Source organism: Stegodyphus dumicola, chromosome 3, assembly GCF_044657685.1.
Source record: "Stegodyphus dumicola isolate Sdum_Otavi_A_Nest chromosome 3, ASM4465768v1".
Classification (NCBI taxonomy): Eukaryota; Metazoa; Arthropoda; class Arachnida; order Araneae; family Eresidae; genus Stegodyphus; species Stegodyphus dumicola.
The window spans coordinates 50378336-50405421 of NC_140770.1; the positions used below are offsets into that span (position 1 = coordinate 50378336).

Below are 27086 nucleotides of genomic sequence, written 5' to 3' on the forward strand. Positions count from 1 at the left end.
TTCCTATGGAGAATTACAATTCTTCTGCCTCTCGAAGGACGGGGAGAATTACTATTTCATGGTTTTCTTGTTTACTATGATGGTTATAGAAACGGCTATATCTTCCTGACGACTCTGATTTAAAAATAGGTACTTGTGGCTTCATTCTTAACTGGATTCATTTTATATCTGTAGGCGAGAAAATCATCTCTTTTAGGAGGTACTTGAATGAAATGGATTGTTTTCCGATAGCTGTCTCAAAGGTATATTCGTTAAAACTGAAAAGATGAACTTTTAGAAATGTCTATCGCTTTTTAACTTACTGACAGCTGTTGCCATAAGTTGAGTACATAGACAACATGTTATACAATAAAGCAATAAATTTCCAATTCCCACATGATTCCAACGGATTTGATCGCTTGTTTTCTCTTGACGTTTTTCGGAATGATTATTTTATTCATGAAATACAAACTTTCTTTTTTTGTTGTTCTTTTGAAATTTTTCTGTTTTTCAGACTTTATAGAACATTTAAGTGACTTTTATGGTTGAAATATTTTAAAGAAGTAATTTTATCCTCCCCGATACATATGCCATTTCATATCCCAATTAATCGGCACAACTGTATATCACATCCTTAAATTTATCTCCTAAGTTATAGGAGAATAATGTTTATCTGTATAATAAAGATGTTTATAAGTCCAAGCATAGGCATATTTTATATAGAGAGAGATCTGTATTGACAGTCATTAGGTCTTTTTGGTGGCAACAGACGTGAAAAATGTGCAATGACCTCGCCGGGACTCGAACCCTGGACCTCTCGAACATGCGTAGAGTATTTTTCCAATTACATCACGAAAGCATGCTGAAAGGAGAGAGAAAATACCTTACATTCTCCCCTGTTAAAAGACAACTGTGGTTGTTTTTTGTAATGGCGAGATTAGGGGAGTGAGTCTCCAAATCCTGATCGCGACGAATTATTATCCATCACCTTTTAGTTCGGATGCTATTTTATATTCGTTAGAATTTTTTCAAGCAGGAGACTTGAAAAATGTGCAATGACCTTGCCGGGTCTCGAACCCAGGACCTCTCGAATACGCGTCAAGTATGCTTCCAATTACACGACGAAGGCATGTGGAAAGGAGGGAGGAAATACTTTATAGTATAAAATACAAGTAGTGATAAAAGAAAACATTTTAATCAAATCAAAAGTAAAATGCTATGCTTTAGTTGCGTTAAAAGGTGCAGTGAAATTTGGGAATACAATTGAGGTATACCATAAAACAATTTTTTCATTCTTATTTCTGCCTATGTTTCAAAATGTGTAATACTTTATTGATTCTAACGACAACTGTCTTTGCATTTGATTTCTTTATACTTTTATGAATACAGTGTAAGTTGAGAGAAAATTTAAGACGTCTTCAGAGAAATCAGAATTTTGCACCTTTCGAATTAGAAACCGTGATTTTTAAGTAACATTGAATCAATACAAGTTTTGCAATTAACATTGCAAAACTTGTATTGATTATATTTCACAAAGTGGAATTGAATTAATCTGGATCGAAATCTGTTGCTTGGTTATAAAAAAGTAGACAAAGTTAAAGAAATGGGATACTCTATCTAAAGGATACACTCTGTTACTGAAGTCGCACATGATGTAAATCAAAACAATCAGACCATTCAGCCATTCTGAACTTATCAAGAAAAACAAAATACGAGTGATTCATAGCCGTTTTCGCATTGTAACAAAACAACGGTGACAATTTTGAATAACGTGCTTCTACACGAATGCCATGAATTTCAGATGCCGAATATAGGCATCTGAAAGCCCAATTTTGGAATTCGGTTTATTAACTATTTTGTATTTTGCAAAGCATTTATGAGTTTTTGATTAAGAAATTAAGGATTTCAAAGCGAGCAATGGCAACACCGTACGAACATCTCGCGGGACTGTGTATCAGAAATTCTAAAGATATGTTCATTTTAAAATTATTTTACGATATTGCTGTTAAATTGATTTTTATGGTTTAAGTGCGGAGAACGAGATATTTAATAAATAAAAGTAAGACACAAAACTCTAAAAAAACGCCCGTTCGAGCGTAATATAAAATCTATAAGATTACAGATTAAAAAAAGAATTTTATCCAAAGGGGCTTTGTCCCTGAAGGACTATTGTTTTCGTTTTGCGATTTTGCTTTGAATCACTATAAATGCCCGCTTCACTTTTCAAACTGTTGCCGCCAAATGTTCGTGCATTATATTTGAAGAAATTAAATAACGAAAAATCTGCATAAATGTATGTATATTTCTCGCATTGTGATAAAACAACGGTACCTAGAGCCATCGAATTTCATGGACCTTATAAGAAATAGACCAACCCAAATGGGTTTCCTCCCTCATCTGACGCGTTCCCGGCTGTCACCTTGATCACATCCGGAGGAGTAGGGACGACATGCAGAAATTTAACAGTGGTTGCCCTAATGCAGCGTGTATAACTGTCAAGAAAAAGTTGGTTGTAGCGCCTCATTTCACAAATTAGAATTTCTACATATTTTTATTTTTGAAACTGTGATTGATTTTTAACAATTTAGCATATTTATCAAGCATAATTAGCGTTCCAAATAATTCTAAAGCTATTACATGCTTTCAGGGCTGGATATTTTTTTAGCTTTTCCAATGCTGTAAGGAAATTTGTAACTACTTCTTTTAGAAAATAATACTTTTAAATCGGAACTAATAGAAAATTTCAAACAGGCAATTTTCTCTTGCAATTCTTATGCTTTTCATTGGTGTAAATAAGTAAAAACTACTAAAATATTTAAAAACGAATTTTTGAAATTCAACGTTTGAAATTCCAAACTTACAGAAATATGTTAGGAAGGGTCCATCTCTGCTAATTAACGTGTTAATTGTAGAATAGAGACCTTTTTCTAATTGTAGATTAGATCTTTTGGTGTTTGTGTACTCTTGGTTAATGATAACATGTGTGATTTCTATATTATACGAATTGTAAATTCCGATATTAGAAAACTTCTTGACTCGTGATTGTTACGGATAACTCATTTTGATATCAAGAGGTTGGTCTAAAATCTGTACGCTCTACGTTAAACAACCTTTAGACTCAGTTTGTATATCATTTAATTTTATACAGCTCAATTCATTATTGAACGCAGGTGTAACTTTTAATAAAATACTAGCGGGCAAGTGGGCTGCAGCCAAAGCAAAAATGATAATTTCTATGTACCGCTGAAAAGCAAATGTATAAAATAATGTTCAATATGAATGATATCAGTTCAGGTTTTCAATTAACAACCAATTCGTAAATAATTTTTTATTGCCAAACCTAAAAACCAAAACTTTTGACACTTCAGGTTAATAGGTATGACGTCATGATTTAAATTTAATGTAATATACAACATATTCTCAATATCAATAAAATAATTAATGTGGCAGCAACGTATCGTGCCAATTATACTAACGAGAAACAAAAGTAGTTACAAACAGTAGCTATTTAGTTAAAATGTTGACATTAACAAAACATTTTCTACCTACTATGACGTCAGATGCAATCGCGTGCTTTCTTCAACGTCAGAATATGGCTTTATGTAATAATAATATATTTAATGTTTAGCAATATTCAACATCATAATATTTCTTCAACGTCAGAATATGGCTTTATGTAATAATAATATGCTATTTTTATTTCATGTTCGGCCAAAGTTTTAAATCTTTTATTAATAAATTACGATTTGAAAGCAAGCTGTGGCAACACTTTCCAAAATAAAGCAGGTTTTCATCTCCAGCGTGCGAGACTGTTGCCACTCGGAAAATATAAAGGCAAAAATTACCGTTTTCAGAGTTTTTAATTAGTATCTCGGTTGATTAAAGTCGTACGAAGATGAGAACGGCCAAAATGGTTTTCCACGAATTTTGTAACCTCTCGAATTTCAACTCCCGTCCATTTCAGAGGGGATAATGCCACAAACAAGTAAATAAATAAACATACAAATAAAAAGACAGACGCCCACAGATTTTAATAGTTTAGATTTTTTATCTAGTCACTTATACTTAAATTTAAAGAATACGAAGTTGGAACTATCTACTACTTGAGATTAAAGCTTCAAAAATTTTCTATAAGTGAAGAAAAGACTGATATTTCAGAAAATTAACTTTAACCTATAAGTATGTTATTAGAGAAGCAGGTATTTTTTATCTGAAGGAAAAGCGCATGCCAACATTAGATATAGTTAGTATCATACAATACAATAGTTTCGTCAAAGAACTTCTTCTGAAAGTGCCTATTTTCCTTAGAATATTTCTTTTGTGCTAGTAGACCTGCCATTGCCAGATTCGGCCTTCTAAATCTTACACAATGGACACATTTTTCATTTAAGGAAAGAAAAAGCGTTCTTCAGAATTTAAGAGTTTATCTTTGTCGCAAGCAGCTGTATTTTTTCTTTGTTTTTTTGTCTTGAATTAACGTCACCAGAAAAAAAAGAGTGCTTTTTTTAAGGTTTGGAAGATCTAACCTACATTTTTTGGCACATGTTTAAACTAAAGCTTTTCATTTGGAACAAAACAGGTACCAAGTGTTATTTTTTATCTAATCTTATTTTGGTCACGACACTTTAAAAATCTAAAAAAAAAAACGTATCGTGATGCCATTTTTCAACTTATAATAAGTAAGATAAAAAGGATATCATGTCTGTGTGTTTGGATGTCTCGACAAATACCTCTCTGATTTCTCAGTTTCAAAGAGAAGATCTGAAAGATAGGATTACTTTCGGGAAACTTTCTAAGAAGTTTTTAGCTTACTTCATAAACTTAGAAGACTTTCCTAGAATGTTAAAATGTTTCAAATAACTAAAGACGTATTTTGATTTATAAAAAGAACATCTATCAATTAAACTCAAAAACTTTGATAATATTATAGCCTTTTTTCAAAAACTTAATTGCTACACAAAACTATTGCAGTTTTCAGAATAAGGCTCTTGTTAATTAGCAGTTTTTGAGTCGAAAATTACAAGCAATTTAAAAATTAGGAAGGTCTCTTGATGTGTAAAATATTGTATAACTTCTTAGTGGGTTTTGCTTAACAAAGCAAGACTATATTTTAAAACAGTTTTGCGAATATATAATTTTGTTATAGTATTTCCGATTTACTTTAGTTTCGGAGCAATGTTTACATCACAACGGTTGTTTCTTTTTCACTAAAAATATAATTAAATTTGGTTGATAGAATATAATTTTACCAGTTCTGGTTTTTTTTTAAAAAGTTGCTTTTAAATTTTCATTAGATCGTTTTCCCATTGCATCACATAAAAAGAAAAGTTCCTATTTGCAGTTATTCAATTTTTATAATTGAAATAAAATTAATTTTAATAAAAAACTGAAAGGTTTCAGATTTTAAAATACACCTAAAGGGGTGTGTTTTAACTTTTTGTCTGTTGTTTTTAATTATTAAATATCATGTTCTTCGCACTTAAACCATAAAATTCAATTCATGAACAATGTCGCAAAATATTTAAAACAGTACATCTTTAGAATTTCTGATACACAGTCTCGCTCGCTAGAGATGAAGAAGTTTCCCCCTCGTACAGTGTTGCCATTGTCGGTTTTGAAATCGTTGAGTTTTTTTTATCAGAAACTCGTAAGTGCTTTACAAAATATGAAACAGATAATAAAACAAATTCCAAATTCCACATTAGGGCTTCCAGATGCCCATATTCGGGTGAAGAAGTACATTATTCAAAATTTGATGGCTCTAGGTACCGCTATTTTAGGTCTCAATGCGACAAACTATTTAATTTCTTTAAATATAATGCAGGGCTCTAATATCTGGTGGCAACAATTTAAAAAGTAATTCTCCGTTTCGAGTGAATCAGCACAAAATGCCAAGGCGAAATTAATATCCCTTCTGGGCAAATTTTCCCTTTGGGCTAAAAATTAAGCAATATTAAGTGTAAGTGATAAGTCCTTAATCAATTTAATCATGAAAAGTAAATTTATTACATTTCAATGCAATCAAAGTTTAATACATTAAACCTGAAAATCATAATAAATATGAAAATAATTCTTTAGAGCTTGAATTTGTTATCGGACAACATAAATTTTTCAATATAAGTTATGGCATACCTGCCTTAATTTGAATTTTGCAATATGATTTATTTATGTTTAGTAGGTAAAAATGAAAAAGATTAATTTGGGAAAGAGGTATGGGTAGCTCTTGGTTAAATATTTGAAACAATTGTGCCTTTTCTGCTAAGAAAATATTAAAAACATAGAAACTGTAATAGGCAATTAATCAAAATTCTGAAACAACTGTCAGCTAAATTCTGATATTTTTTTTTGTCTGATTATGTAATTATTTAACGTTGAAAGAAATGGTAACTTCATTTAAACTTTTCTTATTTCTTGTTTCTGTATAGCTTAGTTTTAGACTAGCTTGAATATCTACCTGAAACAATGAGAAGAAACACAAAACGGCTTTGATAACTACTGCTTTTTAGCACTGAATCCGCAATACTTAATATAACAGACTCAGTCCACAGAATTAACTACAAAATAATAGTTTAATTAGATTTAGTTTATATTTCATTGATACCTTTTGCTTACTTCAAAAATTGTTTACAAAAACTTTATTAAAAAAAACATTTATAAGGTATTTCTCCCTCTTTCCTAGCGTGCCTTCGTGGTGTAGTGGTTCTGTACGCTGGGCCGGTGCTCCAGAGGTCCGTGGTTCAATTCCCGGCGAAGGCGGTTGCTAATTGCTAATTGTTCATCTCTCTGGCTTTTCCAAAAAAAATACCTAATGTCTCTACAGTGGCGCCCGAACTAAAAGGGTGTTGGATGAGGTTTCTCCACACCCAGAATTTGGCGATTGGGCTAAAAACCCCAGTCGCCCTTTAAAAAGGGGAGTATATAAGGTATTTCTCCCTCTTTCCTGGCGTGCCTTCGTGGTATAGTGGTTCTGCACGCTGGGCCGGTGTTCCAGAGGTTCGTAGTTCGATTCCCGGCGAAGGCGTTTGCTAATTTTTCATCTCTCTAGCCTTCAAAAAATCCTTATGACTCTACACATTTATCTGAAAAATGAATATTTAGATTTTTTTTTCAAAATACAAGTTTTCAGGAAGTAGATTTTAATCCTAAACAATAGCGATTTCCATTCCTTATTTTCTTTTATTTCTATTTTTTAGAAATAAATAAAAATATTAAAGTTAGTTTAAAGTGCGTTATTGTAACCAGTAAGAAGTAAATTTCCTTGCAGAAGTAAGTAATGCTAAATTTACGTTTTTTCCTACCAAGGTGTTTTCATTTTTTATTGTATATACTTGCTTTTGAAGAATATTAAAATTAGCTTCGATTTTAAAATATTATTAACTAATAAACTTATTAAATTAAATAATTAACTAATAAATTTAAAATTTTCTATAATGGAATACATCATTGCATTTCCATCTCACCAACATAAGAACTTAAAAATAATTTACTTATATTTTAATGTGATATCATTTGTATTTTGCAATAATAAGATCAATATTTTATTTCTCAAAAAAATTATTATTATTCACTCATTTCTGTCGTTTATCGTGCCCAAAACGATAAACGACAGAAATGAATGGATGTCGTAAAATATGCGCGGGAAAAAGGATGTCGTAAAATATGCGCGTGCTCATGTAAAATCGCCAAGCGCGCGTGCTGGAAGGTTAAAAGTGATCGGATTATATGGGTTTTTATGTTCCAGTTAAGGTTCTTATGCTTTAGGTAATCTATATGTAATTGATTTAGAATTACAATTTAAAAGTGGCGAGTTAAGCCTAATGAACAGCCATTTATTTAAACATAAAACTCAGCAGAATAGTGAATTAACCCAGTTTCTGCGCGTTCAGTGTCTTTTTGCCGAATGTTATCAAAAGTAAACTTACAGTTTGGTGCACCGAAAAATCTGCCTTCTACCCCCGCTGGTCGAATATCTTGTTTTTTGCATAGACACTCTAATTTTACTTGCAAAAATTGTGTTTTTTTTTAACTGTGCTTGATGTTTTATGTTTTCCTGTATTTTTCCAATTTTTATTGAAAATGTTTTGAGTTTTTATATATTTTTCTTTTTCATACATTTCCCACCAGCGGCCGAGCGGTAAAATCGCTGAACACTGGTACTTCGGTCCGAGGTTCGAATCCCGCGAACGGGCTGGCTGCATGGGCGTTTTCGTACTTTTCCCCATGTGTAACGTGTATACGAGTCTGTTCCCTTAAAAAGTCCTCCAAGAAGGCATCCCTCCTCTTAGGCAGATAGCCCTTGAGGCTTTGCCATAATCACACACACACACACTTTGCCGCGAGGAAAGACCTGAATTAATTGAATGAGTAAATAAATCTCTAATGAAATTCGAGGAAATAAAGTTTAAATGAAATACAGCAAGAAAGTATGTAATTTAACAGGCTATACAAGGAAGTCATATGGTGCCCGGATCAGATTTGATTTATTTTTCTCATTTCCATACGTGCTAATTGCACTACCAATATATTTTAATGAAGTAGAAAATTGCTGTTCTGTGCTTAACAATGAACTTCATCGTAATCTTAAAAGCATGCACTAAAGACTTATTAAATTTTCTGTATGGCAAATGTCCGCATTTACCTGCATATCTATTTAAGAAATCTGTTCATACTTTTAATTAGAAAACTCCAGAAAATTTGAAAATAAACAATAAATAAACAAGTTTAAATTGCATTTGTAGAATTCTATCAGCAGAATAAAATTGACTTGTATTACCATTTATTATAGGATAGTTTTCAGTTTTGGTTTTTATACCGTGTCACTGTAAAATGAGACATTTCAACAACAAACGAAGTCATTATACCTCGCCTTTAGAAGCGTAAAAACATTAGTGCTAATAAATCAAGATCTTGTAATATATTTTCAAATATTTTTCTTTCTCTTTTGTGATTTGTTCTATCCACTTTTTTTCACTTTGATACAGATGGCAACAATTTTAATGAAGCATCGAGATTTATTGAAGTCTCAACAATACCCTATTTTAGCTTTATTAAATTTTTAAGCAACAAAAGTGAGCAATAAATTCAGTTTTTATCGTAGAATTGCTTTTGTTTCTTTTTCTAGTTCTCGACTTATTTATATTCCCACGAAATATGTTTCTGGTAAGCAGTTCTTGAGCGGCGTGCTGCTTTTTCGAACTCAGTTTTAAGATCTTTTTTATGAGACTTTTATGCGAGCATAAGCAGTTTTTCTTTCTCTTTTTGCTTTGAATCTAAAGTAAAGAAAAGAACGGAAACTATGCAAGACTTCTTTTTTCATCTTTTTCTTTAGACGAGACTTTTAAATCGCAAGAATTATTTTTACAATTGCTTAATTATTTACATAAAAACGTGCTGTGCTTTGCCTGCATAACATCCCTCTTTTCGTCTTTAATTTGTTTTTCTGTTAATGTTTTTGCAAATAAGGTTTTTAAAACTTGATTGTTATTTTTTTTCTTATTTGATGAAATAAATATCTATCATTTTGCATTAAGTCTACTTAATCCATTACTGTTAGTTATTGACTACAATCCCGATAAAAATACTTTACTCAAAATTTAAGGTTACAATAGAATTTAATTTTAATTATTTTTTATTTCTATACCAATAACTCAAAAATACTCTAGATTAAGCTTTTAAAAATATTTTCTCATAACTGAAGTAATAAAAAATATATGTGCAACATTCGTTATAATAAACCAGTTTTTTTTTTCATATAATTTGCTACTGCAGTACTAAAAGTATTTATCAAATTACACAAGTTCCGAATTAAAAAAAATTACATTTTGCGATATATTTGTGTGGTATAAGATCAAAATATTATATAAATGGTAAAAAAATTGCAAATGTAGTTCATTAACTAATGGTAATGTCAGTTTGAATAAAATTATCTTTTTAGCAGATCTGTTCATTTTGCATAAAATAGATGAAGATTTATATTTTTTCTTCTACTTTGCAAAGAGGATTATTGTATTTTTCTTTTCGGTTCAAATGCGTAATAAACTGGTTGAATACATTGTGGTTTAAAACCCAATGAACAATTGTATTTGCTGATTAAAAGTGATCAGTTTTAATAAACAGTTCCAGCAAAGTACTATAGCGACTCGATTCCCAAAACTCAATTCATAAATGATTGTGAAATCTACAATTTCTGTAGCGCAGCGAGAATATTAGAATGCTCATTCAATTTTAAGAACTTATATTTGTTTAAAGTGCTACTGTCAAAATTTTAGATTTAAATAAATTCAATTAAAAATACGTACTACGGTAGGGTAGGAAATATATTTTGTGAAAGGTAGGTAGGGTAGGAAATATATTTTGTGAAAAAGTTTCGGAATCTGTAAAATTTTCACCCAGAACTCATTTTGAAAATATCACTAGAATATGCAAATACTCAAAGTAGCGGAAGCAGAAGTCAGTTATTTTGGGTCGAAATTTGCTGAGGACTTCAGTCGATATACGCAGTCAGTAGGACTGATTCGTTGATTATGGAATCAACCAGGTTCAACAAATCGGTCGTACATAACTCTTGCGTTCAGATTTAATTTGTTTTACTGTAATTTATCATTTTAGGGCATACCTGGACTTTCTCTGCTTATCAGATAGCCTGGTGATGCTCACGTGACAAATGTTCATACCCCTTCCTTGGTATCTACAATCCTTGCACATTCCTATCCAACGTGAGAGATCTACAAAGTGATATGTTCACAGTGACCTTAACTCACAGAGCTGAAAACGTCGTGTCCTTATATGAGACATTCGCGGCCTTGCAGCGGAACTTGGAGTTGTCTCCAGATACATCTGTGCAATTTTTAACAAGAATATAAACGATGATGATGTGCTTTAACTCTTTGAAGACCAAAACGTCCAAGACGGCCTTCCGTTCAAACGACCACAGCCGCCCCGAAACGGCCGAGTTTGGGTTCTTGTTTTCTTCCCTCTAAGGTATAAACTAGCAATTGATGTTTCCCCTAATTCATTGTATTAATTTATTGCAGATGGCTTGCTTTGAAAGGCTAACGGGAGCTTCTTTGTTAGAAAGTGAAAAGGATGTGATTTGAAATCTTCGCACCTCTTTGTGCTTTAATAGAGTGGAGGGAAGTAAACGGACGGGACGCGTAATGAACGAGGACGGACGTTTCGGTATTTAAGCATACAGGTTAGCGAAGGCTTCGGTTTCCTAAGGGTTAAACTTTAGTTAATTACATTTTAAGGTGTTAAATCCAAATGATCTCACATAAGAAACAAAGAAACCATTCTGATGAAGGGCTTCGTCGGAGTTCATTTATGCAAAGTAGAAATAACTGAATTTTTTTAACAGAGCGAACAACACAAATAACCCCTTAACGCTTGCGGGAAAGTATGGTGTTAGTCGCAAGTATGATGTTTACCATCGTGTGATAAAAATACCATTAAGTGCAAATAATAGTCTACACACACGCAGTGTACAAACAATGCGTCCTTTAATCGATTTGCAGTCGCTGACGATTATTTTGTGTTGTGTCATTTTTCGATATCAATTCAGTACAAATACATGTTACTATAAAACTTCCTCAATGAGCAGTTTCTTCTGTCTCTCTACCCTGCAATTAGATTTAATAGGTTTTTCTAATTTTCTGCTAGAGGTGATAAATAGTGTTATTCGATTGGACATGTCCATTTCACTGCAGATAGAATTAATGCATACTGTCTGAGGTCTTTTATTCGGAAATAAAACAGCTTCCTCATTTGGACCATTACATGCTGCTGCTTAACGTAGCGAGTGTGCGTGTATTTATTATATTATTTCTGTTTCTGTTGCATCTTAAAGTTATTTTAAATTTTATATATTATTTAATGTATTATTTTAGCAGCATAAAACAGCTGACGTTTTTCTAACCACATAAATCAAAGCATCTCTTCGCTTTAAGTCATTTGGGATTGTGAAAAGTTTCGTTAAAAAGCTTTAATTTCGTAAACTGGAGAAAATCTGTAATTATTTCATTTAATTACTCTCTTACTTTATAAGAAATAACATGATAATAAGTAAATTGTGTTGGGTACTGAGAATGAATTTCGAAGATACGAGTCATTTACACAGATACGGAACTAACGTTTGAAGGTGGAACATTTTCTTCGTTTGATTTTATCGATGAGATAGAAAACAATTCACGGAATACATCTTTTTAATTAAAGTAAAAATCTCAAAAGTTTAATGGTTGATAAATTACGAACTTCAAAACTCGGTTTAATTGTAGATTCTTTAAAATTCCGATTTGCTGACAGTTGACACTTCAAAGAGATTCCGAAGATTATTGCTCCAAACAGAAATGACAGACAAGCTACAGAATTAAAAAAAAAATATTACTTATATTTAAAGTAATTAATTTGTATAATGAGCAAATTTATTATCTTAAAAACAAAAAAATCAGTCTTATATATAACATGATGATCGTAAATACAAGGGAAAGTAATTAATTTCGTAAAAGTATTTGTCGCATATTCATTTGGTTCTTCGGATTATAATTTAAACAAAGATAAACAGCATTAAGAATAATTAGCCCTTTATTTTTAATGATGTTTTGTAAGGCGTTAATCGATGGTAATTGTAAAGGGATTTCATAAATCCTTTGTGTTTTTTTATCACAATTTTGCATCACAATTCTCATTTTCATTATAAATAATACACATTTTTTTTTTATATGGTGCCCGATCCTGCTGATTCATTAGCGACCTCGCTGCATGTTTAGTGCTCGAAATAGTTACAATTAGAGAACCTGAAATGCTTTGGAAGTATAAACTAGATCCAGACTCTTAACAGTCAAGCCAATTATCTTTGTCTGTTTTTTCATTTCAATAAAGATTTGAAAAGGTTTTAAACAACTTTTTTATTTAAACATATACTTCACGCGTTTATATTTAAATCGAAGTTGTCTTGAAACTTTAACAATTTAAATATTATCAGCAATTAACACAAAGCAAATAATTACAAACTGATCGGGAATAGTAAAACAATTGCAACGGGATTTAGGTTAAAATAACACGCGTGCAACGATTCTATAGAAGTCAACAAAACAACAAACAAAAACAATATAATTCAAGCCTTAGATTTGCAAATTATTATTGTTTGACTTCTTAACTAATGTAACGTGGTTTCGACGAGCAGAAATACGTTGTTTCTTGCAATCTAAAAACCTTAGCTTAAATACTCTCTAACTCATTTACATTTCTAGTGAGGAAATGGAAACCGGAAATTACAGCAAAGGTTTGAAATTATAAACAACTGGTGAAACTTTATACAATATTTAATTAACAGTACTCTAATAAATTAAATAATACTTTTGGGTATAACATTTTTATACTTTTTAAAGACCTCAAGATGCTTACTGAAGCATCTGTCGTTAGAAACAACAACAAAAAAAAAAAAAAATTGTAATTCGAATGATACGAAGCCATTGTAGCTAGCTGCTTGGAAAGAGGCACTTACTAATTTCCAAGTGATATATTGTATGGCTAAATGACTAATATGTAAGTATTTTGCTATTTACATAATTATAAAATACATTTTTTTAAATTTCGAAGCCTTGTTTCCTCGAGCTTTTGAAGAATTACAGGTAGCAGTAAAAATACTAACATTAAAAACCTCTTCATTACATTTATAGTAAAAAATATCTGATAGGAACTGAATATTTAAAACTACAATCGTACGATAGTAACAAAAGAGGATATGAAACAAAAGGAATGTGTGGGTATTTCGTATGTGTTCGTTCGAAACTACTGTAAACCATCGTCGATTCTAGCTATTTTATCAATTTGCGTTCTATGGTAAAATAAAGGATTAAATTCGCGCATAATTCGCATACATTTCTTTACTGTCTAAAATCCTTCTTAGATATTATAATTCCACTAAGTTTGGACTTGTTTTATCAATTTTAGGGCTAATGCAAAGAGGCTTAATTTGAAATACTTGTTAACAGAATGAATAATCTTGAGGAAATATTAAAAATAATATTCGTTAATCTATATTTGTAGTTCTGTCTTCCATGATTACCAGCTTAGGTATAAAAACTGCGTTAATCCACTAGAACATGGGATAGGAGCTTTAAAAAATCTAGACTAAGAATCTACTTCTAAATTAAATCAGTAATAAAATAAAAAATAAAATAAATCTGAAATTTTTTAGATTTTACATTACGCTCCATAGGAATGATTGTTTTTTTAGTTCTGTGTGCTATCTTTATTTATTAAATATCATGTTTTTCGCACTTAAATCATAAAATTCAATTCCACAGCAATATCGCAAAATAATTTTAAAATGAGCATATCTTTAGAATTTCCGATACGAAGTCTGGCGCGCTAGAGATAATTTTTTTCGTACAGTATTGCCATTACTCGCTATGAAATCGTCGAGTTTTTTAATAAAACATTTTTTTGAAGTGTTACAAAATAGGAAATCGATAATAAAACAAATTTCAAATTCCAAATTACGGCTTCCACATTCCCATATTCGGTGGAGGGTTACGTCATTCAAAATTGGATGGCTCTAGGTACCGTTGTTTTATCAGAATGTAAGAAACATACATGCATTTACGCAGATTCCTTATTATTTAATTTCTTTAAATATAAAACAGGACGATAATATTTGGTGGCAACGATTTGAAAAGTCAACCGACGTTTATAGTGAACCAACGCAGAATGCGAAAGCGAAATTAATTGCCTTTCTGGGCTAACGCGCTTCGAACTAATAATAATGGTCTAAACCAGAAACCGAGAAGAATGTTCCACGACGAAGTTGCAGTTGTAAAAGCAAGGCCATCTTATGAAGTTATTGCAATAAGTATGATTGTATAACGCCAATCACATAATTAAATAAGTTTATTATTGGTGTTATTTTTTTCCTCGTTTAGAATGTACTATTCGTTTTCAATTTAACAGTTTATTTACATGTGCTGTTCCTTACGCTTTCTCCCATTTTGACACATGTATTTGTTTTAATAATAAAGTATGATTTAAAAATGTAACAAAAATACCTTTAATCAACTTTCGCTATCAGTGCACGGCGAATGTCGACATTTTCCGGTGTAAGTGACAGATAAGGTGATTTAGCAAATATGTCGGTCATACACCAAAGCGACTATATAATTGAGAATATCGATATTCTCCAGATTTTGGTCTTTCACGGTAGAATGTATATATATATAGGGTGTTTCAGCTAATCCGTTACAAGCTTCACGAGAGATAGAGTACACATAGATGATGGAAAAAGACAGAAATTGCATGGTCGTAAACGCTTTCCTGGCACGGTAGCGACGAAACAAAACATAAGAAAGGAAGGACGTGAACAGGGTGAAAACACATGTTTATTATGCTTAGTGCAGCGGAAACCAAAAAAGAAAAATAAGAACAGACGATCGTCATCAAAGAAGGTATTAGCAATTACGTTCGAAACGTATATTCAACATGGGATCTGTAGGGATGCTCTGGTGCATTGGCCAGCAAGATCGCCAGACCTGACTTGCATTGACTACTTCCTCTGGAGGTACGTCAAGACATTGGTGTACGAAAACTCCGCTATAAGTGGTGAGGAACGTTTTATACGCATTATGATAGCTGCTGGGGAAATCCGGGACATTCCCGATATTTTCAAGAACATCAGATTTTCCATGTGCCGTTGATATGAGGCCTGCATCAGGGTCCGGGATCGTAATTTCGAACACATTCTTTGATGACGATCATTGGCTGCTTTTGTTTTTATTTCTTGATTTTCGCTGTACTAAGCATAATAAACATACTAATTCAGAAGTCAAACAACAAAAATCAGCGTTATATTTTCAAAAATTTCACAGGACTAGTTTCGACGGTTTTACCGAACAATAATCCACAGCTGCAAAATCGCAAATGAACAAGATAGGAAATAATGATAAAGATAAGAAAGCCTGCACAAGGATAAGCAAGTGGCGCCATCTGTTGGTGAAACCAGAACTAAAACATAATTTCTTTAAAGGCCGAAGGCAAAGATGGATTGGAATAAGGATCGTTAAGTAGAACAGAGAGATTTTTTTTGAATGTGAAATGCCTCAAGAAAATCCAGTTCTCCAATGAAAGATGTTTTTTGAATAATTTTGGCAGCAGAAAAATTAAAAGTGTGATTTTCGTACCAACAATGTTGAGCAACAGAAGACTTCTGTGTTTCCTTTTTTCTAACATATGTTCCTCTTATGTTCTTTTTTCTAAATATATATCCAGAAAAATACGATAGCACAGAATATAGCAGAATGTTAACCATTCGAACGTAAAATTAGGACTAATATTTCCAAATCCTGAAGGATGAATTTTACAAAAGCAGCGAACGTTTTTAGCATTTAAATCTTTCGTTTCGAGTTTCGGTTCGAATTGGAAAGTTACATTTAGATGCTTCTTCAAACAATGAAGCAAGCAAGACTGATACTCTACCAAAGCGAATAATTTATTAAAAGACATCTCTAAAAGGTACTTTATTAAGACATTATGAAAAATTCAATTTTTAAAGTACACAGGGTGTGAGAAAACTAATGGTCACAGCTGTAATAAGTGACGAAATTAACAACCAACTTTCACCACACAATATGAAGTCGTAAAGCCAAAGGGAGTGAAAGGGGCTTTTTCTGAAGTGAATGAAACATCGCTTTTCGCAGAACCCGTGATACAGCTGGTATTCGTCTTCAGACATGCACCAATATCCGAATGCGGAGAAGGCTCATACTTACGGGGGCTGCATACAGCGATGCCGCAGAATGTCCCAAAATTCACGCAAGATTTGAATTTTGCTTCATTTGGCAATAAATTGTTGCCAATGAATAAACAAAGACAGCATGGCAGCTGACAATTCAGTGTTATTACAAATGGCGCGCTACACGAAAGAACAACGCCTTTTCATAGTTGAGCACTATTTAAGAAATAATGAAGGTTTGACAGCTACAGTTCGCAAAATTTCGTAGAAAATAAGTTCGGAATAAAGATTTATCTTCATCAAATGTAAAGAAATTAATTAAAATGCTTAGGGAGACTGGATCAATTAGTGATCTTAAACACTTCGGCTGTCCTTCAACAAGAAACATCAAACCAGTCCATAAGAGTGTTGCTTAGAGTATAGGAATATTAGTCAGCATTGTGGGCCAAGAATTGGACATTTCGAGAAGATTTGTACAGCGTATTCTCACCGGAAGATTTGCATCTTAATGCATACAAAATTCAATTGACTCAAGAAGCTTACTGTGCACAACGAAGACAGTGCGTTGAATGGATTATGGAAAAACAGTAAATGATATTTTGAACAAAATCATCAGCAGCGATGAGGATTATTTTCATCATAATGGCTTGGTTAATTGACACAGTTATCACATTTGCGGTAGATAAAATCCACGAGTAATTGTTGAGAAACAAATGCATTTGCAACGTGCCACTGTTTGGTGCAGAGTTTGGACTGGCGGCATCATCGGACCGTTCTTCTTTGAAAATGTGGCTGATTAGGTAATAACAATTAATAGAACTTGCTATCGCAATGTGATAATTCATTATTTTTTCCCTAAACTGCAATATATGCTTGTGGACAACATGCAGTGTTTGACAACACAGTTCCAACACATGCCATACAGCCCAGGAAACTATACAATGATTGTATGAATGATTTTCTGGTCGTGTAATTTCCTGTTTCGGTGACCAGAATTGGCTGCCAAGATTATGCAATTTAATAACGTTAGGCTTTTTTATTTGGGGTGTTTTGAAGTTTATGCCAACAAGCTCAAGGTCATCCATGCCTTGAAGTAGGAAACTGAGCGCTGTATTAGCGAAATTCAGAACATTTATGCAAAACGGTCGTGGAAAATTTCGACAAAAGATTGCGCGTATGCTAGCAAAGACATGGAGTCCATTTACCCGATATGCTATTCCATTCATAATCCTACACTTTATGAATCAATAAAAAATTCACAATTTTTAAATATACACCAGTGTTTCCTAACGAAATTATTGTATGAATTTTTGGACATCCTAAAGTCCTTTATGACCTTTAGCCCTTCCACCCTTTAAGCATATAGGTAAAGTTCTTGATCACTGGTAGTTTGATCCGTGTTCGATTCCAGACGAAAGGGCTTTCTACATCGGCGTTTTCTTAGTTTTAAAACTATAACATGGGTACGAGATAGTTTCCATTAGAACATTCTCCACAAAGGCATCCCTTTCCTTAGGCATCCCAGTATGATTTACCATAATCATATAAATTAAACCAAATCTTGAGATCTGAAAAATATTTTGAAGTTTCTTCCAAACAAAGACGACAAATAAATAAATAATAATATCCCTCTTTCTCTGTATATATAGATGCCATGATTCCGGGAACACAAAAGATGAATAAGCTTGCAGTCGTCGTTGCTGAGTATGAACAATTACAGATGAAGATAACAAAACATGAGCTTGAAGAATTTCCAGTGTTTATTTTCCCACATAATAAAATCATCTCCATAGATGTTTATGCAATCATGATGAAATCCGATACATTTATATGATTCAATCATAATGAAATATGATAAATTGCTATTTTCATTGATTCTTAAATTTAAGAAGCAAGCATTTTAGAAGGGGAAGCAAAGTGAGAGGATATTATCATGGGAGCTAGCAGAGGAAATGATGTAATTAACTGTCAGGGGTTTTTATACAATAGTAGGTTCGATTCTAGAGATAAGCTATGATTGGTTAGTTATTAGTTTTGGTTACCCTTTTTCAAGCAGCCTTACGTAATGCCGAAAGATCTCGAATTTGGGAGAACAGATGAATTGAGAAGGAAATCACCAAATCTAGAATGTTAATTTTGAGGTCGCCAATTATTTTTTAAAGCAGCTATCGTATTTTGTTATACCTCCTTTAAATGAAAGGTCGGGAGAACAGGGTGGCAGAAAAGAATTAAGGAAGCAAGCAGGAGAGTTTAGTATATGAGCAAAGACATGAAGAAGGATCAAGGACATAGCCATTAGGTTTACCTATGCCCCATCATGATTCATGACCTTTCTCATACATAGATTATGTAATACTTAAATAACGTATTTGCAATTATTGCAATAACAATATAATTTCTTAATAAACTTACTAATAAATTAAGACAAATAGTTTTTTTTTAAATTCTTCTTGAAAAAATCCTACTGTCTTTTTGAATGTCGAATGAAAATTGTTTCATTGTTCCACCAGATAAATGTTCAAAGTTCACTAAATGTCTTTCAAAGTAAATGTATCACGTGTTTTTCACAAAATAAAATGTTCACTAAAAATCTGTCAAATTTCTATTGATGAATACATTTCCATTATAGTATGTATTAAATTGTGAACTTTCATATTCAGTAAAAATATAACTTTCATATTCAGTAAAAATATAATTTTAATATTTATTGAAACTCATATTTAATGAAATGAACTTTTATATGCAGAGAAATATAACAGTCAATTCTACAATTAATTAAATAAATTCTTCTTATTGAGGGTACACATACGTAATATAACAAAAATTCAATATAAAAATATAATAATATGATGCAATATATATATAGAGAGAGAGAAAGTGAGAGAATTTCTAATAAAATTATGTCTTTATAATAATTGTATACAATTCGATTAAAACATTAGTAATTTAAACGGGAATAATGAAGAATGTTCATTAAATTGTTGTACCTGACTTCTTGTAACAACTGAAAACAGAATAAAACTAAGATAAATTATAATGTTAAGAATACAGGAATCTCTTAAACGGTATAAATAAGAAATGTTACTAATAATGTCAAAATAATTACATCATTTTATTAGCAATGTGCTTTAAGGAGTTGTATAAAGGAAATAATAGCTTCATCAACTTATTTGCCGAAACGACTCTCTATTTCAAAGAAGGGAACGAACGAATATGTATTTCATAAATGCAAAGTTTGTTTCTTATTTCCGTTAAACGTTTCCGGGTATGGTTAAGACAGTACTTTAGGCAGCGGAAAATTAAATTACCTCCACGCTTGTTTTTAACGCAACGTTTACCAAAACTTCACTTACAGAGTTCTCCATAAATTTCTTCTGTTGAAAAAAGCAATTTAATTATGCTATTATATTCGCCTCGTCGAATATTGCAACATCATTACATCAAAAACCATCATAGCCGTTATTGGTTAATTAAATATTCTTAGAAAAGCTATTTTGTTATATTGGTATTAAATTGTTTAAATCAGCTCATGTTTAACTCAATTTATCTTTTAGATAATAAGAAAAAACGAGATAAATAATAAACTAAATACAATTTTATTCAACTTCATTTTGAACATTTTCGTCTGCTCTGAAAAATGATCAAAATGTGTAACATGAAGTTATAATTAAATGACATTTCCAAGCATGAAACACAAAATCAGTTGCAATTAGAATAACCTGCAGAAATTATTAAAATGTACTATGAGACATTAATTGAAAAAATGAATTTATATTCCGAAAACTAAAATAGAATTCTGTTGCAAACTAAAAAGCTACAAATTCTTATTAAATATTTTTAACATACTGAATTTTTTTGGATCTTTTGTAGGGTTATTTTTAAACTAACCAGTTGTTATGATTTGGATCTTTATTACAACATCTCCTTTCCGTTTTCCTTAGCAGAAGGAAAAGGAAGGAAAAGGAGATAGCCAGTATTTAAAATGAGGTTTTTTGGATTTTAAGACAGCCTATGTTCTGGCTTCACGTGCACGGTACATGTTAGTTTCTTGCCAACTCTGATAGTTGTAATTATTCAGCTTTGTGTTATATCGCTGCCGATACTCTGATCTCGACATTAAGTAGAATTATTGAGGCACCGTTCAGTAATATTTAGCAGTGTAATCCTTTAGTATTGTTTCATGTTTAAATTAAATTTGACTGATTCAGACTTCGCGATAAATTATTTTACGTTAGTTGGAATTCTTGGACTAATTACGAGTTTCAGATTAAGTAAAACCCCACGCTTTGATTCAATGCTATATTTTCCCCGTCCTTCTGGCTATGCGAAGTTCAATAAATGGGAGTTGAAATGAAAATCTTTTTAGCTGTTTTTTTTTTGGGGGGGGGTTCTTTAGTAATTCAAATAAAACACACAAACGTTTTGTTTCATATATTTTCCATTAAGTCTTTAAAAAGCACTTTCTCTTTACATTTTTGAACTAGGAATTTCTCATATAATTTACATAATATTTTAATTCATTAAATTGGTAGGCATAGGAAAACTCCTTTATACGATGCTGCCTCTTATAAAGGAGTTTTTTAGTCTAAACAAGCAGTCTTCTGTAAAATTTAAGGCGTGCGGGTCATCAGACTTAGACATAAATTCAAATACTTACAAACCAAGGGAGAAGAAATTAACTTTATCCCTTATGACACTTCTTGAACTTTTCGTAGAAGACAGGCGTTTTGAATGTTTTTTAATTCTTTCATCATGCTTTTAGGAATAAAGAATGTAATCTATAGGTGATAATCTAATAATCCACAGGTCTAATAATCTACAGGTGATAATCTAATAATCTACAGGTCTAATAATCTACAGATGATAAATATGTAGAATAATAAAGTTGACTGATAATAACTGGAGCTTTATTCGCGATCAGTTTCTTGGCCGTAGTTGAAATGGGCGAAAATATTTTTTGTTTCCCTTTTTTAGATGTTTGAATCAATAACAGGAAGAAACCCGAACAAAAGTTATCTTATCTTAACTAGTTAAAGTTATCTTAGTTTTTTAAGCTCCAATCTGTAAGCAGTTGATATTTTAAAGAAAGTAATCAGACACGTGCGAGTAATTTTTCCGATAATTACCACTATGAAGTTTCACTAAAAAACATTGTTTAAATTCTCGAAGCATACTCAGCTTTTTTTGTTTGCCTAATTTTATACATGTAATTTTGTATGCAACCTAAAATAAGAATGAATGTAAAGTATTGTACTTTAAAGGGTAGAAATTTCATGGGAAATTTTTGTTAAAATCCTGTATTAATTTGGCTTGTAAATTTATTAACATTAATTAAAATAAATACATTTTAAAGCAAAATGATAAAAATTTAAATGTGTAGTCACATAAATTGATAGATTTGCAGTTACAATTACATAAAAAATAAAGTAATTTATTATACAATATATTATCATATAAAGCTGCTGTGCGATAAAAGAGAGAAAGCCTGTGTAATAAAAAACATTTTTATTCCTATTTAATTACTCAGAAAAATTCACCTTCAAAGCGCAGAAATAAGCGTTTTTCATCAAAATAAAATAGAGGGAGTTATTTAATGTCTAATATAATATATTTATATCCCAAAGCCTATTTATACTATTGAAAAAGAGGTATCGAAAAAAATCGAGTCTGGAGCTTGGCCAACTGAATATGTGATTTCGAACCACGCCTATCTCCGGGTTTTTGACTAAAATCCATTCCAAGCAGCCGGCAGAAGTGCAACTGGAAATTGCGACTTAGAGAGACAAATTCAAACTACTTTCATCAGTCACTGGTTGACATACTTAAGATTTGATGAAGAAGATTATTTGTATGGATCTGGCATCCTTCACGAAGAACGCTCAGATGGTTATACGATAGACAAACGAAGTAAAACAAATAATATTCAGTTGTGAATATAATAAGAGGCAATTATGATACATGTGTGTATATATTACAATTATGATACCTATATATTATATATCTGTTTCTGTATACCAATATCTGTACCTATATTTATATATCTAACTACTTTTGTCACAAGAGATAATATACTAAATAATTAATTAGAAAATGTATTATTTTATTACATTGCAGCTTTAGCCCAAGTATCAGGCAATTTATGAGATTAATTAAATTATCTCTCTCTCTCTTTATACATATGCATACACATTCCAGTATCATAAATTTTTATTTTAAAACAAAATTATCCCAATATTATATCCTCGCAATATACTCCTGAAAATTGAATCAAGTACAGACAAAATGGAGAAATTTAGAACCAAATACACAAAGACGTGAAAGAAATGAAAGTCGATCCCCAGAGTCAAATCCAGAATTCCCTACAAATATGTGAAAAATATCAACCAATTGTTATCAACGAAACCAGAAGAATTCCCGAAAACTGCAGATATGTGAAATACAAAAATTATAAAATATATAGGAAGAGGAATGCAATCAAAATCTGATCGAACCTTATCAAGAGAAGGTAGATCAGATTCAATTGAACCCCTCCCCCAAGGAAAACCACTGCGTTTTTGTTAATCCAGAATTAATTGATGTACCATTCTCAATTATTTAATTATAACAGTTTACCCGAAAATTCTGCTACAACTATTGTTAAATTGTCCTGGGGGGAAATATATCTTGATAAAGTAAGAAATTAAATTAATATTTAATATTAAATTGTTTATTGCAAAAAAAATGTTTTTATCAATTCGAATCTGATATATTCACCATTTTCTGTACACAACGTAGAAAGAAATTAGCAAAAAAGGTGAACCAAATCAAAGACGTCAGGAACGCCGGTATATAAAATTTAATTTCTGCATATTTTAACAAGTTTTGCTTATGCATAAAAGTTGTCATTCAGAATAAGTGAACTACGAAAACTTAAAAATATCATCAAATGTGAGTATATGTGTGACTCTAATAAAGCTTTTGCTGGAACTGATAGAGAGCCTTTTGAAGAATTTTCAGGTAGGTTGAGTGAGTTGCATTATGTGTATAATTAAAGCTTAAATGAAAGCAAAAATTACATCTTTTCTTAAAATTTAATTAAAAATTCTCACGTATGAATATTTCATACTTAAAGTATCTGCCTACCTTAAAAAAACGAATTCGGCGAAAAAATTCGATTTTTTTTAATTGCCCAGTTTGAAATGTCAGTTTTGTAGGTTTCCGAAAATGGCTCATTTTTACGTTTGTGATAATTAGAAGAGAAGGTATAGCCAATTAACTGCATTGGAAGTGAAAGTAGAAAGACCGGAAGTGCCATTTAAAAGGCTCAACTTAAAGGTTAACAATGTTGTTATCCGTATTTGTTTTTACCTGTTTGTGTGTAAAATTGTGCCAAAACATTTCATTTTAATTCTGGGTACTTTTTTTGTTTCTGGCAATAATTATTTGCCTTAATTTTTTGAACTGGGACTGGCAACATTGCGTTTTTTTGAACTGTGTCTGGCAACATTGCGATTAGGTATAAAGACTATGTTGCTGGGTGCATATACAGCAGTTTTAATTTTTAATTTAGGGTATCTCGGATTACTTCCTGTGTTTGAACATTTAGGCATATCGATTGAACAAGAAATGATTAAAAATTACTTTGGAATTGATAAGGAAAGAATAAAGAACTCGAAATGTCATTCGTCGCTCATTTCGAAAATAGCCAGAAAAAAAAATTAAAATCAAATAGGAAATCAAAATTACTTAAATATAAAGATATGGAGGGTGTGATGTATAAATGTGGAGAATTTTAAGTGTGTAAATACAACAGAACTGTTTTTCTGTTAATGTGAAATCTTTAAATACGTTTTCTGGAAAACTAATTTTTCTAGTGTTTTTACATACAAATGTAATTACTCAAAATGTTCTAAAGGTATCTCTATTAAATTTCACTAAAGTGTTTTCTATATTATTTACTAGGTTTTAAGCTACAATCTAAGTTATATTTATTAATTTGATTGTTTTATAAGTATTTCTATATAAAACGATAAGAAATATTTTACAAAAAACTGTGTATTTTCATGTAATTACACATATTTTAGTAAATTTTAGAAATATCATAAACATTTTAGTTCATAACACAGATGAGTGTTGTAGTAGTATACATAAATAAAATTGAAATATATGTTGTTGGGAAAAAATATACGACATTTAACGTAAGTGTTAAATTCTCCTAAAAATGTGCATAAAATTTCATATATTTCAAACATTTATGAAAATATTCCTAACAATTTACCTATTTTCATGATTTGATATCGTATTTTGACTAAATAAATATATATTTCATCAGAATTCTATGTTTTAAAAAAAAAAGTGCTCCGAACGTGCTTCGATTGGATCTTTTTTTGTTAATTATTCTAAGGTATGCCCAGTACATAAAGTTACGAATGTTAATTATAACAATATATATTTAGTAAATTTTTGTTGCACATTTGTGAAATTTAAATTTCGTAACTTTATCAAAAGTTTATCCCATTCATCTTAAAGAATTTAATAATACAATTTGATATCTCTATCAGACTTATAAAAGATTTTAGAGTGAAAATTACAGTTCAATGAACAAATAATTACACCATATTAAAAATCATAAATTTAATCCCATCACAAATATTTAGATTAATTAATCGAGCGTTTATGGAAAGTTAACCTGAATCTTGATTTGTCGCAAGAGCAGATTCGTATTCTTATTATGGTTTGAATCAGCTTTTATGGTTATTACGTCACTAATTATTTAAATATGAAAAAAAAATGAATTCTGAAAACAAGAATTCAAAGGAAATCAAGCCCATATTTCAGTTACCAATAGCATTCAGTTTCATTTTTAAGGAATACAGCTTTTTCTTCAACTGAAAATTTTAAGAACTTAAGGGCATAGATATAACTAAAGAATAATGAGGAATTTTTCTGCATATCGGAAACGAAAATACGTGCGTTGGTATAAACACACACAACACACCAAAATAAAAAAGGAATACTTTAATATTATTCAAGACTTAGAACGAAGAGACCTTTTTGAGGCAACGGAGCAGCAACGTTTGTATTTTGTTCTCTTTCTTATTCCAAAATTCTCTTTCTTTCATTATTATTCTAACAAATATTCTAATATCTTTTGTCATATTTGCTTGCCAATGTTTACGTTAAAGATCTTTTTGCATTCCTATATTAAATAATGGCACAATAATTTTAGTCTTGTATTTTTAGATTTTCATAGTAAATGACTACAGCGTTCTGAAGTATTTTAACAGCTCTTTGTTTGCTAGTGCCGAAAGCAAAAAATAATTTAAGTTTATTGCAATTTTGTTTTCCAAGTCTGAATAAAATAGAAAGCTTTTTATGAACATTGGAAAGGTAAATATTCATCCAAAATTTGCGCTTTTCACAGAAGACAGTTTTTCCTCCCTATTATTTATTCATGACTTTTCTAATCTTCATGAATACTTCTAGCACATTTATAAGAATAATGCAAGTTTTGTCGCAACGTTTCCAAGTACGTTTGCTAATCCCCGGAAAAAACAGAGCTAACATTTCATGCAGGAAGCTGAAGTTTATCTCGAAGAAGAATAAATAAATAACGTGAAAGTGCATAATTAAGAGACTGTGCATCCCACGCTAAATACACTATCATTTTTTTTTCTTTTGTTTGGAGAGATCATTCATTGTTCATGCCTAGTCTCTTGAAACGAGCTCAAGAATTGAAGTATTTACAAAGTTTGAATGATTAATGGAGATTCGAGAGGCCCAGCACGATGGCTTCTAATCGATTGGTTACTAAAACGTTATAATATTGCGACATTTAAGGGATAAACGACGTTGGAGTGGAGTTCAGTTTTAAAAACGTAAGTGTATCACAGAAAAGTGAAATTATGACAGTATTAAAGTGTAAACAAGAGGTTACACAATTTTTTCTCTTACATACATTTTAATAAGTATGAGTTGTGTTTTGGGAACAATACATATCGTCCTGCAGTTTAGAATATATTAAATAATTGGTATTAAATTAATTCTTGGCCAGTAATGAAATTTTTCCGAAATGCTAATAATAAAGTTTTTGTCTGTCCGAGCGAAAGAAACAGACATAAATGAAATAAAGTATTACCACAGGAAATTAATGAATTATAACCATTATTAATATATTAAAAAATAATAGGTATTTTTTGTTGAACAGAATAATGCCCAAAACAACACGCTTTATTATAATATTTTGATACTTTTCAGTGAAACAATATGTTATATTAGAAAAAGCAAAGAGAAAAATACAATGTTTAGTATGTTTAATATTAATAAGTTTGATATTAATAATAATGTTTTTACTCGAAACATTGTGCAGGACAGTGGTTAGCGTCGTGGACTGTAATACCGAAGG

At 31.1% G+C, this 27086-nt stretch overlaps 1 protein-coding gene across 3 annotated transcripts in view; it reads left to right on the forward strand.

Moving 5' to 3' along the window:
* LOC118192955 (uncharacterized) overlaps nucleotides 1–27086 on the forward strand; it is a 312399-nt gene that overhangs the window by 43341 nt on the left and 241972 nt on the right. The gene's annotated exons all lie outside the window — the stretch shown is intronic.